The 12,028-nt window shown below is 38.6% G+C and overlaps 1 long non-coding RNA gene across 1 annotated transcript in view; it reads right to left on the bottom strand.

Annotated features, from left to right (window-relative positions):
• LOC127375972 (uncharacterized) overlaps positions 1-12,028 on the bottom strand; it is a 48,587-nt gene that overhangs the window by 287 nt on the left and 36,272 nt on the right. The window lies entirely within an intron of this gene.

The following is a 12,028-nucleotide window of genomic DNA, read 5'->3' as shown; positions in this document are numbered from 1 at the left end:
GATTCAGTGTTACTTGTAAGACAGCACATAATATACAGTATAATATAATATACAGTATAATATAATATACAGTATAATATAATATACAGTATAATATAATACAAGTACAACAGCTCATTGTGGCTCAAAGTAGTCCTAAGTTATAAACTAAAATAATAAAGCAGTGTCTCTGGTGGTTCTCTTGTTGCTCTTGTGACTTTGACTATTTCTCTCACAGTAGCTCTATCGTTAACTCCGGTGCACGTAGATCAAGTTAATTTACACACCATAACACACACACACACACACACACACACACACACACCTGAACGAAGCAGAAGAACAACAATGCTAATGCTAGCTGAGCTAACGTTAGCACGTCATCTGCACCAGCTGGCTTAATAAATGAACCTCACCTTATAAGTTTCATGTTCATCTTGCAAACATTTAACAAACATACAGCTACAGCTCCTGTAGCTAACAACTGTTAGCATGTGCTAGCGGTACGCCAACAATAAAAACAGCATAAATTCTTAAAAATACTTCCAGTTACTTCCTCTGCCGTCTCTCCACAGACAGTTGGTACAATCCCTCTTTCAGGAACAGTCTTTCAGCCAGTCCAGTGTTGCACTGACTGAGGTTGTGAAAACAGTCCGACATGAAGTGGTTCACACACGAAACCAAAATAAAAATAAATAAATAAATAAAAATAATGAACCTGAAAAGGGGAATAATCCTTTAAGCATGTTTTTCTCTAGCCAATGTCTACAGGTCCAGGAAATGGTCAAAACAAACGTGCTGCTTAGCCAAAAAGGAGCTCTGTGCATCTGCACTCGATTGCTCTTACTGAAAACCATGACCCGTCTGTGACCTTAAAATTGTAATCTAGTGGTTTGAAATTGAGTTGAGATTACAACATTTGAATTTAGAGAGCTGAATCTGAATTTCGAGAGCTGAATTTGAATTTCGAGATCTGAATTTGAAAGAACATAAAAAGTTGAACTTTTAGTGAGGCTCAAATTCAGTTTCAAACTAATAAATTCAAATTCAAATTATGCTATTCAGACTCAGCTTTGCAATACAGTTATTCAAGTTTAACAATACAAATTCAAATTATGCAATTCAAATTCAGGTTTTTAATGCAATTATTCAAGTTGGGCAATTCAGATTCAGTTTCTACTGACACAAATTCAATTAAATTCAATTCAATTTTATTTGTATAGCGCCAATTCATAACAGAAGTTATCTCAGGACACTTTTCAAATAGAGCAGGTCTAGACAAATATCAGCCCATAACCGTTTTCTCTCCCGTCCTCTTCACCTTGTACACATCTGACTTCCAGTATAACTCTGGGATCTGCCACATGCAGAAATACTTGGATGATACTGCAATAGTTTCTTGAATTTCCCTTGGGATAAATAAAGTACCTATCGATCTAGTTGGCTGTATCAAGGATGGACGGGAGGGGGAGTACAGGAGCCTGGTCGAGGACTTCGTGAGGTGGTGCATGTCCAACTGTCAGCAGCTGAACACCCCCAAGACCAAGGAGATGGTGGTGGACTTCAGAAGGAAGAAACCACATCTCCAACCCGTGTCCATCGAGGGAGTCGATGCTGAGGTGGTCAGGACTTATAAACATCTGGGGCTGCAGCTGGATGACCAACCCGTTCTCATTCCCAACTCATCGAAGACTGACGCTTTGTCTCTGCCCTTTTGGCGTCCCCAGACGGAAATGTATTATTTGTTCCGCCGAGCGCCTTTTAGCGCTCAGGTGAAACTTTGAATGCTTGCCCGCAAAAGAGAATGCCGTTTCCACTGTGGTTGTCATAATTACATAAGTTAACTTATGTACTCTTCGTGATAAGCAGCAATGAGGTTTGTTGGCTGTTGAGCTGCTGTGAAGGTGTAATTAATTATTGTGTTTACATGTTTCATTTTCGGTTTATTCAATCAAACTGTAAAGTGTCTAGCTGTATATATGCTTGGTTATAGCACAAGATGTACTGTATGACACACACATACAGCATTATTTTTTTAAATATTTTTTTTCTTTCTTTAACCCAGTTCTCACGGGTTGACCAGCAATAAAGCCCTGTATTTTAATCAAGACCTCTTGCCTCATGCCTGTCACTGGAGGAGCTATATGTGTTGTTACTAATTTTACATTGTCGATGTCTAATTGTGCAGCTAACATAACTAACTCACTTCACTTTATACTTTTTTGTCCTAATAATGTTGCAAAATGATTCCACAATCATGCGTCCCATACAGCCGCTGATGGGTATGATGGAAGTTTCTGTAAACGTCTACAAGTGCCGCGGATGGGTTTACATTAGAGTCAATAGAAAGCCTGGTGCGTCCCATACAGCCGCTGATGGGTACCATATGCAGCTGTATGGGACGCCAAAAGGGCAGAGACAAAGCGCCAGTCTTTGACGAGTTGGGAATGAGAACGGGTTGGGATGACAGGCTGGACTGGACAGCAAACACAGGAAAGGGCAGAGCCATCTGTACTTCCTGAGAAGGCTGGGGTCCTTCAACATCTGTAAAAAAACTGCTACAAATGTTTTACCAGTCTGTGGTGGCCAGCGTCCTTTTCTATGCTGTGGTTTGCTGGGGAGGAAACAGCAAGAAGAGAGACGCCACTAGACTGGACAGACTGGTGAGGAGAGCTGGCTCAGTGGTGGGCACAGAGCTGGACTCTCTGGTGACAGTGGCAGAAAGAAGGACCCTGGACAAACTGCTGTCCATACTGGACAACGCCCACCACCTTCTACACAACACCTTCACCAGGCAGAGGAGTGTGTTCAGTGGCAGACTGCTGTCCCAATCCAGTCAATCTCTCAGTCAAGGCAGGGAGGACAATAGACAATGGACAGTTTCCTCCTCCATTTGCACTGTTTTAATTTGAATGTTGTTCAAACATGTTTTTTTTTGTATGTTTGTATGGCTACTGGATGCTTGAATTTCCAAGCAAGCACTTGCCGACAGTGGCAAGGAAAAATGGCATACATTAGCAAAATCCAAGTTCCACGTATAAATCTAAAGTAAAAGTAATGGTAATGGAAGTGAGAATAATATTAATATTAATAAATACTACTACTACTAATAATAATAATAATGATAGAAATAATAATAATAAAAATAATCTGCCACTGGATTCAAATCCTAAATGTATATGGTTTTCACAACAAATCTAAAAAAAAACTCACCCTTTAATTTATCAAAATAAAAATGTTGTGCAAACAGTACTAATTACAGTAAGATATTGAATATCATCACACTTTATCACTGTCCATTCATCGTTTGACAAATCTAAACACCATTTGAAACGTGATATCTAGTACCCACACAATCTTTGTTTGGATTTTGGTATCATTTTAATGAAGAGAGACTTTTGGAGATTTAGATGTGAACTGATTTAGCATATTTTCAAAAATATAGAGTGACAGATTTCTGAATTGACTATAAGTTGCAGAGAGGCAAACTTTGGTTCCAATTCCGTGCATGTGCTGAAAATATTTAAGCTTTGTAAGAACTACAGGCGATCTGTTTAGATTTTTTGAAGTTTGAAATGTGAATTGTCTAGAAATATGATGTAATAAATCATGCCCACTTTAAACAATCATTACTAAATGACCCTAGATTGTGCTAATTGACTTTTGTATGAATCCATGTTGCTGATCACCAGACACAAACCTTTTAAATTTGTATCGCATCCTAGTGGCAGAGTATGCCAGGGCTGCTCAGTGTAGCATCTGAAGATGTGCAGTGAGTTTGCAGTGAGATTTAAAAATGTATAATTTCAGAATTGTAAGGTATATCAAAAATCCCACCAATCTGATTGAAAAGAACTTCCCCCTGTACAAATGATACAGATACCAGAAGGCAGAAGTATTTGGCAAATTGGGAGTGAGACCAGGTTGCTCAAATAGGATTGAACAGCAACAACAGCCTGCAGTCAATGTGAGCGTGACAACACTCACTATCAATTAAGGTCTATGAGAAGTCCTATGAGAAATGCATTTACATTATTAGAGAGAATAGGCTTGTGGCTACATTTTGATGCCTGTTATGTTCGTGCTTAGGAAGATACATCTGCCGAACTGAGAGCAGTTTAGAATGTTTTTTCTGGTCCCAAACAAACCACTGCTCCACAGGTGGCCATGTGACACACTAATTAAAGCGCCAAGCTCCAAAAGCTGTAAAACCCTTCACTAAACATTTTGAGCAAATGCACAGTACAATGTTGAGAGATCAAAGTATTTTGAGTACTTTCTGCCCACATGTCAACCATTACATCAAATATCAGCACTAAAAGTAAGCGCATACATTTCATGAAGAAGATTTTTTGACATTGAAAGAAAGTTTGTGGGACAGGACTAGATAGACACTGAAAAACGGTAAAATAATAATAATAAAGAGAAAGAGCTGCAGCTGTCACAATTAACCCCCTGGGCAGCACTGACCATGCAGTCAGCAGGGGTAGGGGATATAGTATCATAACAGTAGTTCTTACTTTCCAACACATTTATTACCAACTTTTAAACTTTACTTAAATTCAATTTTGCAGTTAGACAGCATGACCACTAGATGACACCATGAGATAACCTCACTTATTATTATTATTTTTTATGTTGTGGGTTGTATTAATATTTATATTTAGATGTGTCTTCTGTGTGCGCCAACAGACTAACAGAGTTTCGCAGTGGCAGTGCTTTGCAGTCTGCTGTCTGCCACTGATTCATACAGATGTAAGACTGTGTGAAAGGAACATCCAGTCTGTGTTGCATGGTGACTGCTCAGAGGCCAAACGATTTTGCTCATCACCCTCTCAGACCTGCAACTGACATTTACTGTCAGAACAGACCCAATAAAGCTTCCTGTTGATCCTTTTGATAGTATGGCACAATGGAAGACATACATACCCTCTATAATTTACAGGTAAGTGTAGTGTTATGAGGCATATAGTTACTTTATACGTTTATAAAATTCCTTTTTGAATGGATCCATTTAATTCTTTGGTTTTTTCATGTTTTAGCCTGTCAATAATGTTTCAAAGCAGTTTTGTCTTGGATATTTTAAATGTTTCTTCAACCTTTCAGGCAGCTATTGTTTGCTTTTTTTTATTTAATACATTTTACAGTGAACATCATATCAGTTATGTTGCTGTTGTGTGGTAAGGCACTTACAAATTGCACAGCACTGCAACATATTACATAAACTGTATGGAATCCAGTGGAAAAAGCTGATGTGCTTTAGTTGCTAGTAATTTGAAATATAGATGATTTATAGTAATGGAGCTAAAACATGCAAAAGTAATGATAGTGTCCTTAGGACCTTTTAAAAAAGTTCCAGTGTATATAATGGGCAAGTAACTAGTATGACGTACAGCAGTTGTAGCTTACTGACACAAGCCTTCACAAATGCAACCAGGTCAAACTGTTGGTATTAATTCAGGAGCAAAACAAAACAATATCAGAATCACATTTAATAAACATCTAAAAAAAAGTTATTTCTTTGCAAAACAGGGTGTGATAAACAGGACCTCAGCCAAGCAGAACACATGTATTGGTCATCTCTGCATCAAGTTACAGTTATGTGTATTTCTCTGGCCTGTGTGACAGTCAGGTTAATTTTCATTGTCCTGAAATACAGAGCTGGAAAAAGGTTACATCTGACAAACGCATGAGTTGTGGAAATTAAAGCAGCGTATTTATGCAGGAATCTGTGCATGCAGGGTGCTTCAGGCGCTTAAGCTCTACCAATCCCTTTTCCATTCTCTGAATGTGCTGCATATAAAGCAATCCATTAGTCTTAGCTTTGCCAGAGATTTTAAGTGGACACCTGTCCATTAAGACCATCGTTTCAGCGGCGGCTCATCTCTCAAATTATTTGCCCCGAATTAAATTCTCCCAAATGTAATGGAATGCATATTTATAGTATTTTCTCCCCATTTCTGCCATCCACAACTGTCTATTTCGTTTTATCACTTCTTGAAAAAGGAACGTCTGTTTCATATTAATATTTTGTTCTATACAGCTTCCCTCAAAAGCACAGTGATGCACAGTGACTGCCTGGATTTGAGCATTTACACAAGCCAAACGTGATGTGAATCCTCTCAATCAGACAAAGGATATTTCACAGTTCTTAAAGAAAAGCCAAAAAATTATGATACACAGTAGGATCACACAAATTACACATCCAAAGGAAATATTTTATGGAACCTACTGTATTAACATGCTTCTAAAAGTAATTTTACACACCTGGACATTTTCATGGACTGATATCACTGACACCTGTCTGCAATCCGTTGATACCTCATATTTTATTGACCTATTTATGTTTACAGTTTCATCATGGACATTTAAAAAAAAGATGACTGTATTTCCTTCTAAGTTGGCAACAGGTTTTTTATTTCATTTTATCTGTATATTGTATAATTTTTGCCTGTATGTCTGTAGGTTTTCAGTCACACATATCTGTGTATGAAGGGTGTCAATAAACTAGAGATAAGACCATGGTGATGGGGCATTCTGAGTCACATCAGAAAATGTATTGATAGAGTGAAATAAAGCAAATCTTTATGTATTTTCGCACTAATGTTTTATTGTTCTGTTGCAAGTTGCAAGTGCAAAGTCTCATAATTTGATTCCAAGTTTGTAGCAAAATGAATGGGAAACAATGGCAGCCTGGAAGGAAGAAAAAAAAGTATAATCCCCTAGAAAATGGTCAAAAGTTGGTTTCACTCTCTTTCCTGAAATCACATTTGTTGAATCCACATGGTCTGCTCTTTTTGTACATATCAAATGAAAAACATTCATCTTCTCACTGATAAGTTTGCTGTAGCTTCTGTTCAGTATTTCATGACTTGAAATTAAATGGTCTTGGCTTGTGAGGAAGAGTCAAACCATAGGTGTGTGTGTCTGTCCTTGTGTTTGTGTGTGCATGTATAGATCAATTGACACTTTGCATATTTATCAATGATAAAACATAGACACCCACAGCCTCATCTCCACAGTGCCGGTGTCGCCTTACTGGGGTCTAAATCAGGAAGGAGTGGCCGTGAGTGATAAGATCGAAGGCCTGCTGGTTCCTCCTCTCTCTGCAGGGTTTTCCTCTGAGCACATTATGGCAATGAGTTTGAAGCTTAAAGGGCTGGTGTGTCAGCCCGGTGCCAGAGGCATAAGCCCCAGTCATTCCATCAAGCCTGAAATTAATTAAACAAAGCCCAGCCTCAATCACGAGAGTGCCAGCCAACAATAAATGCTAGGGAATAAAAGGTATTGTTTTTTTTTCTGTTCTTTAATGAGCCCAGTGTTGAGGGGTGACTGTGCTCATATAACGGACTTGTTTATAAACCTCATGCTTCACATTAAAGCTACAAAGCAGCATTTTGATGTCATGCTTGTGTAATGTAACATACAATATTTCCAGCTAGAATGGTAAAACACGTATGTCAAGTGGTTTAGTGCTTTTTGTGCCTTGCAATTTCTAGTTTCCTCTGATTTATGATGGGAAATGGGAACATAGTTTTAATTTCCCCAAAACTAATGAAAGAAAGAACAATGGGGAGATTTAAAATAGAAGACGCTTATTTTGTAAAAATCCACTCTGACCAGAAAAAAGAAAACCTTTTAAAAAAATGACAACTTTTTTATTTTATTATCTCCAGTCTTGGGCTAAGAGTGTAGTCTGTATGAACAATGATGCTAAAAGATAGGAAATATAAACTCTTACATACTTATACTGGTACAATTACAAATAACCTATTCACTGTATTGCTGTGTGGCTAATTATATGTCTTTGTTACAGTAATTATCTGCAAGAGTTATTTACAAATAAATATTTGGGCTCAACAATCACACAATACAGAAGGAGAAACTGTTAAACCTACAGCTTTAGTCAGTTGTTTGGTCCAGTGCACATACTACTGTCCACCATGCAGGCTCAACTCAGCCCTCTGAATAATGGTGGGGAACGGTTGTGGTGGGGGGTTGATGGATAGCTGCTAACCATGGGGCCTGAACGCCCCACAATCCAGGTATAATTAACAGCAGCTATTTAATCGAGTGGCGGCTGCCAACAGAGAGCAGAGGGAGGAGGCTCAGGCTGTCTGGCCTGGGAGGGATTGCAGCTTTGTAGCCTCTGCAGGATTTGTTTCACCTCTTTGTCTGCTCAGCCTAAGTGGCCTGACAGGCAAAATGTCTCCCGACCTGGCATTGTTATCTGGCTGAAATGGACCTGGTCCAATCGCATGACAAGCTCTGTCTCGGTTCAAATATCCCCCCCCCCACTCCCTGCTCTTTCTCTTTGTGAACATTCTATTTGTTGTGATAGTGTACAATGTATGACACGCTACCAGAATATAGCAGAACCTTTTTTTTCTAGCAGTCTCTGGAGATCAGGAGAGACAGCATGATGCTGAATAACTTCAAATGTACTGTCCTTTACCAAATTTATTGCAAATTATGGATACAATAATTATTTTTTGAATATGTCATTTTTATAATATCATATACTTATTTATTACGTATGTCTGCTTTTATTGTTATTAAAGTTGTTTGTTTATTGCGGAGTGTAGAGTTGAAGTCAACAGTGGCACACAGAAAGTCAGGGGTTTGCAGTGTGAAAGTAGGGTTAAGGTGGCCTGGGTATTAAAAGAACAACCCCCTCCACTTACTAAGTGGTATTGTGAGATTTCATCCTTTTTCTAATGGTGGAATTAGGAGCAGAACACTTGTATTAATACTAAGGAGAGTGAGGATGGCAATCTTGGAACCACTTCTGCCTTCATTTCCACCTCACACTGTGAGCACTCAAAATTAGGTTACCACAAATTCAAACATTATAAATAACATTTCTAATCAAAAGCTCCTACATATGATGTTTTACATGCAGTGGTCAGAAACCTTTTCATGTATGTGCAGTATAGCAGAGAAATTATATGTAATGAGCTGATTTCTTCTTCTTTTCTTTGAATTTGGGGCTTAATGGTTCATGTTCAGAATTACATATTTCATGTGATCTTTTTCACATGCACAAAAGAAGCTCTTTTCACCATTTCCCTCTTGGTGGTGGCCTGTCCTTTTGACTGCCTCTGTTGTCCTTGTTTCCTCCCTTGTTGGGATTGATTCCTTTAAAGGATCTAAGTGTATGTTTAAAACTGTCTTTGATTTGTCAGCAGGTGGGATTATCATGCAGAAAACACTGCTTCGTTTGTCAGGGACGGGGGACTGGGGACGGGGGACTGGGGGGGGGGTAAGTTACACACTTGGAAAACAGTTACTTTCAGGCCCTGTTTAGATCCATGATTACCTCCCCTGCACAATCAAAGTAGTTATAATGAAAATGCAACAAATCACCATTGAATCCCCAGTCTTTTGTCTGGCCCACCTCCACCCCACCCCTTCCCTTCGTACTGAAAGAATGGCTCTGACATTTCAGCCTGGGAGTGGAGAATAGAGGCAGTTTGTAATGTGTGCAGCCTTGCCTTTTCTTTCTGCCCTTGTAGTAGTACTTAAGTGTCATGTTAAGCCCAAGGCAGGGAAGACTCTCAATGACCTACTCTGGCTCACAGTTTGTGTTTACTGTATTCTGTGGTGGCTAAAGCGCCAGTAGAGCCCCGTCTCTTATCAGCACATAAAGTCGAACAGATTGGAGACTCAAATTTCCCCTTCCAGCCAATGTTGGTTTTCCATTGTCTGTGCCTGACAATAGTTTCACATACCCTGGAGCTTGAGTTTCTCTTCTCTTTATTTTGCTGCATATTATCCTCTGTGTGAGTGCTCAGTATTTGCAAGCCAATAACGGAGTTGCCCAAAACAGGCCCCTTGCCGGGCGCCAGGGATGCCACGCTGTCGAGGTGATTCCTGTGTAAAATGTCACTGGAGGTGCTCTACAATATGTCTCTTTAAATAAAGACAGGACATGAAAAATTCCTCATACCTGAGACAGAATGTTCCCCACAAAACAGCAGAGTGCTGTTTATGTATTTCACCAGTAAAATAGTACAGTAATCTACAGACTGTATTTATTTTAATCAAGGGAAACATACATTTACTCTGCACAGTATTGCTGCTAGGGTCTGCAACTATCAGTTACTTTAATTTCTTAATCAGATTTTTTATTTTATGTACTATAACAGAAAATATTGGGCTTTAATTTCCAAATCCCTTGTTTTGGTCAAAAAACCTGAAGATCATCTAATTACAATCAAATAAAAAAAAGAAAGACAAAGAGAAGCTAGAACAATAAATTCTTAGTTATTACTTTCCCTTGAGTAAATCTGAGAATGTCTTTCTTCACTGATTTTGGTGCACATTAAAAATATAGGGTTTTCTATCTTTGTATTTTAAGTAATTCAAAGAAAACTTTCATAGCAGTGGGGCTAGGTGAAAACCTTTTCAGGGACTAAGAACAAACTGATATCATTCCTCTTTCAGCCAGTAAAGGAGCATATATCCAGTGGATCTAAAAACAGGAGATTCTCACCTAAAAGTGTCAATTTTGACATAACTATATCTTAAACCCAGACTAAATGTGATTGATGCATATAAGAGATTTTTTGGATTATCTTCAATGATTGAGTAAGGAAATCCTCACTCATTTATGTATCTGACTCATTTACTCCTGTACAACAGATGCAAATTGTTCCTTTAAGGTTCTTTTTGTAGTCCATATTTTGCTCAGTACTCAGTTACATGGATGTTTGACATTCTTCTATCTGTCCTCCGTCATTAAACAGTGAGTGTTGTAGTAGTAAAGAAGCAGTTGGGGGAGCTATAATGTTAGCCAGTCTGGAGTAGTCTGGCTGCAGACAGGCTGGGGTGGGTATGGTCACTGAAATAAACTACCATAAACTATATGTAAATTATTTTATTTCAAACAGTATTGATATTGATGTGCAATGTTTTTTTGTGATTAAATATATTAATGTAGGAATATGCAACATGTCAGCACAAAACTGAAATACTGAAGGCCTTGAAACTAAATTACATGAATTATGATAGGGGCCTTAAGATTAGGTCATAAACCAGGACCTCGTTATCATGTTGATACTGTGCTTCACTGGTGCATGCTCCCAAACACATTTTCAGTGAAAACAGTGTACACAGTACATCTGGAGCTTTAAGGGCCTCTGCGAACCAATTTACATTTGCAGTCAAATGGAAGTACAATTTTGAGGTACTAGTGTTCCCATTTTATGCAACTTCATACTTTGCAGACCATAACCAGCTGCAACATTAATTTACCCTGTTACTTTTACTTGTAACACTACTTTTACTAACTTTTACTTATAATAACCGTACTGATAATCAGTCTTTCCATAGTTTCATGCTGCTATTGATAGATAGTGTCCTTTAAACATGTACATGTATACAGTGTGCAGATTGCCAAACTCAGCAGTTGATGGTGGTAAGGCGCCATGAGAAATGTAGCAATGCTACAGCAAGGGCATGGGAGAAGAAGACTGCTAGCCAATGTAAACCTGAGTGTAAACCAAGCAGGTTTCCAAATGTTTTATCAAGAAAAATTAATACACCAAGTTGGTGTTGTATTGTGACATTTTTATTATTGCAAGAATAAGTCTTGGTTGGGATAAATGGTGTGATAGCTTGTAGTTAAAAAACAATAATTTTGATGTGGTATTCAGGAAATTCCCTCTGTTTTGGATTTAGTGACCTACAAAATCACTTTTTAGGTATTTATAATTAAGTTGCAAAGCTCTGCTATGAATGTGGAGGTAAAATTCTAAATACTGAGGGAGCCTGAGAGAGGTGTAAAGACACCTAAACAAGTCATTGTTCTCTACTCTCACTCTCTCTCTCTCTCTCTCTCTCTCTCTCTCTCTCTCTCTCTTACACACACACACACACACACACACACACACACACACACACACACACCTACACAAAGACACTTTGATCATCCAGTGACTGGCTGTGGTTAATCAAAGGCAGTAAAAACAACAAAGTCCAAGCTGCAGGTTGGAGTGCAGCTTGAGAACAACCTGCCTGAACACATCCACTAATCCACGCTTCTTCT

This window comes from Dicentrarchus labrax, unplaced genomic scaffold, assembly GCF_905237075.1.
Source record: "Dicentrarchus labrax unplaced genomic scaffold, dlabrax2021, whole genome shotgun sequence".
Taxonomy (NCBI): domain Eukaryota; kingdom Metazoa; phylum Chordata; class Actinopteri; family Moronidae; genus Dicentrarchus; species Dicentrarchus labrax.
The sequence above is the reverse complement of the archived record's forward strand: the minus strand, read 5'-3'. Positions and strand labels throughout refer to the sequence as shown.